Raw genomic sequence first — 6,214 nt, forward strand, 5'->3', positions numbered from 1 at the left:
AGTTGTTATTTCTCCTCTTTCATTTCTGATATTATGAATTTGGGTCCTCTCCCTTTTTGTCTTGATGAGTCTGCTTAAAGGCTTGTCAATTTTATTTATCGTTTCAAAGAACCAGCTTCTGGTTTGGTTGATCCTCTGAATTGTTCTTTTCGTCTCTATGTCATTCAGTTCTGCTCTAATCTTGACTATTTCCTTCCTTCTAAAAAATATGGAACGCTTCACGAATTTGCATGTCATCCTTGCGCAGGGGCCATGCTAGTCTTCTCTGTAACGTTCCAATTTTAGTATATGTGCTGCCGAAGCGAGCACTCAATTTCTTTCTTCAGTGTTCTATCTTTTTCTGAATATAGGTCTTTTACATCCTTGGTTAAGTTTATTCCTAGGTACCTTATTTTTTCATTGCTATAGTAAATGGAATTCCTTTCCTAGTTTCCCTTTCTGATACTTCATTTTTGTTGTACAAGAATGTCATCAATTTCTCAATATTGACTTTGTATCCTGCTTCTTTGCTGTACTCACTTATTAGTTCAAGTATTTTTTGTTTAGACTCTAGGATTTTCTGAGTACACATAATGCCATCTGTGAATAATGACAGTTTTACTTCCTCCTTTCCAATTTGGATGCATTTATTTCTTTTTCTTGTCTAATCACTCTGGCTTCCATAGAACTTCTGGTATTATTTTGCATAGGAGTTAGTGAAATGCAGGCACCTGTGAGTTGTTCCTAATCTTAAGGAAAATGTTTTTGGTTTTTGCCCATTGAGCTTAATATTGGCAGTAGGTTTCTTGTATATGGCCTTTATTATGCTAATGTATGATCCCTCTATTCCCAATTTGCTGAGTGTTTTTATATTAAATGGTTGCACTTTGTTCATGATTTTAGCATCTATGTTCATCAGTGATATTAGCCTGTAGTTTTCTTTCTTTGTTGCATCTTTACCTGGCTTTGGAAATAGGATAATACTGGCCTTGTAAAAAGAGTTTTGGAGTCTTCCTTCTTCTTGAAATTTTTGGAATTGCTTAAGAAGTTCTTCTTTGAATGTTTGGTAAAATTCACCTGTTTGCCATATGTCCAGGGTTTTTGTACCATAATTTTTTGATTAATGCTTCAATTTTGCTGGTTGTTATTGGTCTGTTCAGGCTTCCTGCTTCTTCTTGATTCAGTTTTGGAAGATCATATGTTTCCAGAAATGTGTCCATTTTACTTAGGTTGTCCGGTGTCTTGGCATATAGTTCTTCATAATAATTTATTACTATTCTTTGTATTTCTATGTCATCAGTTTTTACTTATCCTATCTCTTTTTTTCTTGATGTGTTTGGTTAAGGGTTTGTTAGTTTTGTTTATCTTTTCCAAGAATGATCTCCTGGATTTACTGATTCTTTGGAATTTTTTGTTTCAGTCTCTTAGTCATCTAATACTTCCCTGATTTTGATTTTTCCTTTTTTTTTTTTAACTAGTTTTGGGATACATTTGTTGTTGTTCCTCTCATGCTCTTAGATATAGGGTTAGGTTGTTTATTTGAGATTTTTCTATCTTCTTTGTTAGGCCAGTATTACTATGAACTTCCTTCTCAGGACTGCCTTCACTGTGTCCCATATGTTTTGGGATGTTGTGTATTTATTTTCATTTGCTACCAAACAGTTTTTTTTTTATTTCTTGATCTCATTCTTAACCCATTTATTATTTAATTACATGTTATTCTATCTCCATGTATTTGAATGTTTTTGAGGTATTTTTCCCCTTGAGTTGGTTTCTAGTTTGAAGCTATTGTGATCCAAGAAGATGCTTGATATGATTTCTCCTTGAAGTGGTTGAGGCTTGTTTTGTGTCCTACCATGTGATCCACCTTTGAAAACAATCCATGTGTGTTTGAAAAGAATGCATACTTTGTTTCTTTGGGACAAAATGTTCTGTAAATATCCATTAATTCTCTTTGATCCAGAGTGTTGTTCAATGTCACAATATCTTTGTTGATTATTTGTTTGGAAGAATTATCCATTGTCCACAGTGAGTTGTTAAAATCCCCTATGATGACTGTATTGCCATCATTCACCTTCTTAGAGTCTTCCAGGATTTTCCTTATATATTTTGGTGCTCCTATGTTGGGTGCATACGATGGTTACCAGGGTTATATCCTCTTGTTGGATAACTCCCTTAAGTTGACCTTTGTTTCCTGTTATGGCTTTTGTTTTGAAGTCTATTTTGTCTTCTGTAAGTATTGTTACCCCAGCTTTTTTTATATCCATTTGTTTGGAATATTTTTTCCCATCCCTTCACTTTCAGACTGTGTAGATCTTTTGTTCTGAAGTGGATCTTCTGTAGACAGCATATATCTGGAGTGTGTTTTCTTATCCACTCAGCTACACTATGCTTTTTGATTGGAGCATAATCCATTTATATTTAAGGTGATTATCAATAGGTACTTGTTCATTGCCATTTTTTCCTTTGTACATTGGTTCCTCCCCCTCTCTTCATCCTCTTAAAGCAGTCCCTTTAGCATCTCTTGCAGTGCTGGCTTGAAGGATATGTACTCTTTTAGCCTTTTTGCGGGGGGGCTCTAGAAGCACTTTATTTCATTTCCCATTTCAAATGAGAGCCTAGGTGGATAGAGTATTCTTGTTTACATGTCCTTGCTTTTCATTATTTGAAATATTTCATGTTAATCCCTTCTGGCTTGTAGTGTTTCTATTGAGAAATCAGCTGATGGCCTTATTGGATCTCTCTTGTATGTTACTAGTTGTTTCTCCCTTACTGCATTTCTGATTCTCTGTCTTTAAATTTTTTCATTTTAATTATGATGTGTCTTGGAGTGGGCATGTTTGGGTTCATCTTGATTGGGACCCTCCATGCTTCTGGAACTTGTATGACTTTTTCCTTCATATACTTAGGGATGTTTTCTATTATTAGTTTTTTCAAATAGGCTTTTTTTTCCCCTTGCTCCTATTCTTCTCCTTCTGATATTCTTATGATGTGAATGTTGTTATGTTTCTTGATGTCTTGAAGCTCCCTTAACGTATAGTCCTTCTTTTTGAGTTTTTTAAGTATTATTTTGTTCTGACTGGTGGTTTTTTCTGCCTTGTCTTCCAGTTTGCTGATTCAGTCCTCTTCTTCATCTAACCTGTTTTAATTCCTTCTAGTGTATTCGTTATTTTCTCCTCGTTCTCATTCATAGTTTCTATGTTCTTTTTTCATGCTGATGTAGTTCCCACTAAGTTCTTTGTAGCTCCCATAAAGTTTCTTGTAGCTCTCTCCGAGTTCTTGAGCATTATTCTCATTATTTTGAACTCTATATCTGAGAGATTGCTTGCCTCAATTTCATTTAGCTCTTTTTCTGAGGAGCCTCCTTTCTTTTCTATTGGGTGTTTTTTTTTCTCTCTTTCCCCATTTTATGTAACTCTTTTTGTTTGTTTCTACACATTAGATTCATCTTCTTTGATCGCTGTCTTTGTGGTGTGGACTTCTGCAGTAGGAGTCCTGTGGGACTCAGTGGTGCAGTCTCCTTGATCTTCTGAGCTAGAGGGATGCCCTTTACATAGCTGTTGTGGGTTCTCCTGATGTATTTGGGTTTTGGTTGTTGGCCCATTCATTGGTGGGTTCTTCCCTCTGGTTAGCTGACTGAGAGTCTCAACCTCTACCTCATATTATGCTGTAGTACAGGTGCTGACAGAACAAAGCAAAACTACCCAGAACTGCCCATGCCAGCAAAAATGCCCCCTAGTGCATCAGCAATACCAACAGCAACTGAGTAAAGATTATTAAAGGTAGAAGGGATTAAAAATAGTATAAGATAGGAAACAAACAAACATAACTAAAGGAGAGAAAAGGGACTTTGAGAGGGAAGAGGTAGGGAAATAATAAGTGTAGGAAATAAATACAGGGTGAATAAAGGGAGAAAATAGAATTTAAAATGTAAGTAGAAAAGGGAAGGACAGTGGAAAAAGGGAGTAAGAAAAAGGAAGAGTATAATATTAGGCTTGAAATAAAATTTAAAAATTAGTGAATCAATAGGAACAAAAGTAAAGAAAAACCACAGCAGGATGAATAACAATGACAAATGAGCAAAGATTAATAAAGTTGGACAGAGAATAAGAATATTAAAAGATAAAAGAGAATATGAAATGTCTACAGTAAAAAAAAATGACTTTGAGAGGGTAGGTGGAGGAGAAATAATAAGGGTAAAAATAGAATCCAGGCTAAGAAAGGAAAAATAATAAAATTCCAAACTCAAATAAGCAAGGGCAGGAGAAAGGCAAAATGTAGAAAGACGTGGAGAAAGTAACTTATGAGATTTGAAATTTTAAAAAGTGAACAAATAGGAAAAAAATTAAGAAAAACAGCAATAGCCCCAATATCCATACCAAATAAGCAATGATTAATAACAGTGGAAAGAAAATAAGACTATTATAAGAAAGGAGAAAAGAATGTGAGTTTACTAAAGGAAAGAAAAATGATTTTGAAAGAATAGAGGATGGAGAAATAGCAAGAGTAAGAAATAGGAACAAGGCATAGAAAATGGGAAAATAAAATTTACAGTGAAAATAAGAAAGGGCAGGAGGAAGACAAAATGGAGTAAGACAAGGGGAGGGTACAATAGGAAATTTGGAATCAAGTAAAGTAAAAAATATTAAAAATAAATGTAAAGAATAAAAACAGAAGACAAAAATAGTGAATTAGAATACAATGAAAGAAAAAGAAAAAATATTAACAGGCTATGCAAGAGAAAAAATAATGCAAATTCTGTGTTCCCCCTGCCCCTGTGCCACCTGTCTTTGTCCCAGCTTATTTCCAATAATGTATAGTTTCTGATGAACTAGCTATATGTTTCAAGGGAAGGGCAAATCTGTTAAAGATGGTCAGCTCTTTCCTGCTTGGTGTTGATGGCAGCTCTGTGGGCAAGTTGAGGGAAGTACAAAATGGGCTCTTTTGGTGTTTCTTTTCCTGTCTTACTCCTGTGGATATACAACCTGCAGGGGGTTCTTGAGCCTGTTCTCCTGTTTTACACAGCCTCTGCATTGGATGTGGTGCTTGCAGTCCTGCAAAAAGTGGTGTCTGGGTATGTCCTTCCCTTCACAGAAGTATGAACTCTTTCAGGGAAGGGAGCTCTGCCTGGCTGTAAATAATCTCAAGTACTCAACTCTTGCCCATCCAGTTCCCACTCCACTGCACTTGCAGCAGACACAGTCACGAACTCTCCACTCTGTGCAGCCCCTGGCCTGCTAACTGCACCAGGCTGGGGCTCAGAAATTCCCTTGATGTGCAACTTTCTGCTCTCTCTGTCCAGATGTATTCAGTGGGAGAAAATTGTGCTTTCAATGTTGTCCCTTTTCTGACAGGGCAGCTGCACACAGGGTCCCTGCCCAACATGCTTCAGCTCCCCTTTCAAAAAGTCTCTCTGCAGCACACCCACTACAATACTGAGTCACTGTCTGGTTTTCCACACACATCACCTCTACAAAAAGCCAAAAGTCTTTCACAGTCATGGCTGGCCTCAGCATGCCTCCACCTGACTCAGGTGTGGCCCCTGATACTTTTGGGAGATAGAGTTCCTCTCTCTCTCTGGCTCTCTCCTGGTTGGCATTTGGTGCTGCAGCTATGGACATGCTACTTGCTATGTGTGTTTAGCCTGGATCTTCCCGATTTCATAAATCCTCCCAATTCGCTTCTGGCCCGGGTCTGGGGTTCCCTGCCCTGGGAGAGAGGGAGCTGCAAAGCTGTGAATTCTAACTAGTCTCTCCATGGCTGTAGGAGCCACGCATTGGGTATTTCCCCTTCAACTTATAAAATTTCCTTACCACCCATTTTGAAGCATCTTCTTTATTTATTGACTTCCAAACGTCTCTCCTCTAAAATTCCTTTGATTGTTCTGGTTATTTGTTAGGTGATCAGCCGAGAATCCAAGTTGAGGCAAGAACGAATGGATGCAGCTTCCTCCTACTTGGCCATCATCTTCTAAGTCTAATTTCTATTTTTCAAATTCAAATTCATAGATTTTATCTAGGAAAACAACTGATTTTTGTATATTAATCTTCTATTTTACAACCTAGCCATACTCACTTATTAATTCTCGAAGTGTCTGGTATAATATTTGGGATTTTCTAGAAAGACAGTCATGTCATCTGTGAATAAAGACAATTTTATTTCTTTACTTTATGACTTTTTAACATCAGAATATCAAAAAGTCCTATAATATAACAGAAAGACATAAAAGAACTTT

The 6,214-nt window shown here is 36.7% G+C and overlaps 1 non-coding gene across 1 annotated transcript; it reads right to left on the minus strand.

Moving 5' to 3' along the window:
* Positions 1 to 202: 202 nt before the first annotated feature.
* Positions 203 to 309, minus strand: LOC129061160 (U6 spliceosomal RNA). Its single transcript, XR_008528110.1, has one exon. It is a non-coding gene; the product is annotated as a U6 spliceosomal RNA (small nuclear RNA).
* Positions 310 to 6,214: the final 5,905 nt, after the last annotated feature.

The sequence above is a fragment of the Pteronotus mesoamericanus genome, unplaced genomic scaffold (genome assembly GCF_021234165.1).
Source record: "Pteronotus mesoamericanus isolate MK-2021 breed Mesoamerican mustached bat unplaced genomic scaffold, CSHL_Meso_final scaffold_54, whole genome shotgun sequence".
NCBI classification, from domain to species: Eukaryota; Metazoa; Chordata; class Mammalia; order Chiroptera; family Mormoopidae; genus Pteronotus; species Pteronotus mesoamericanus.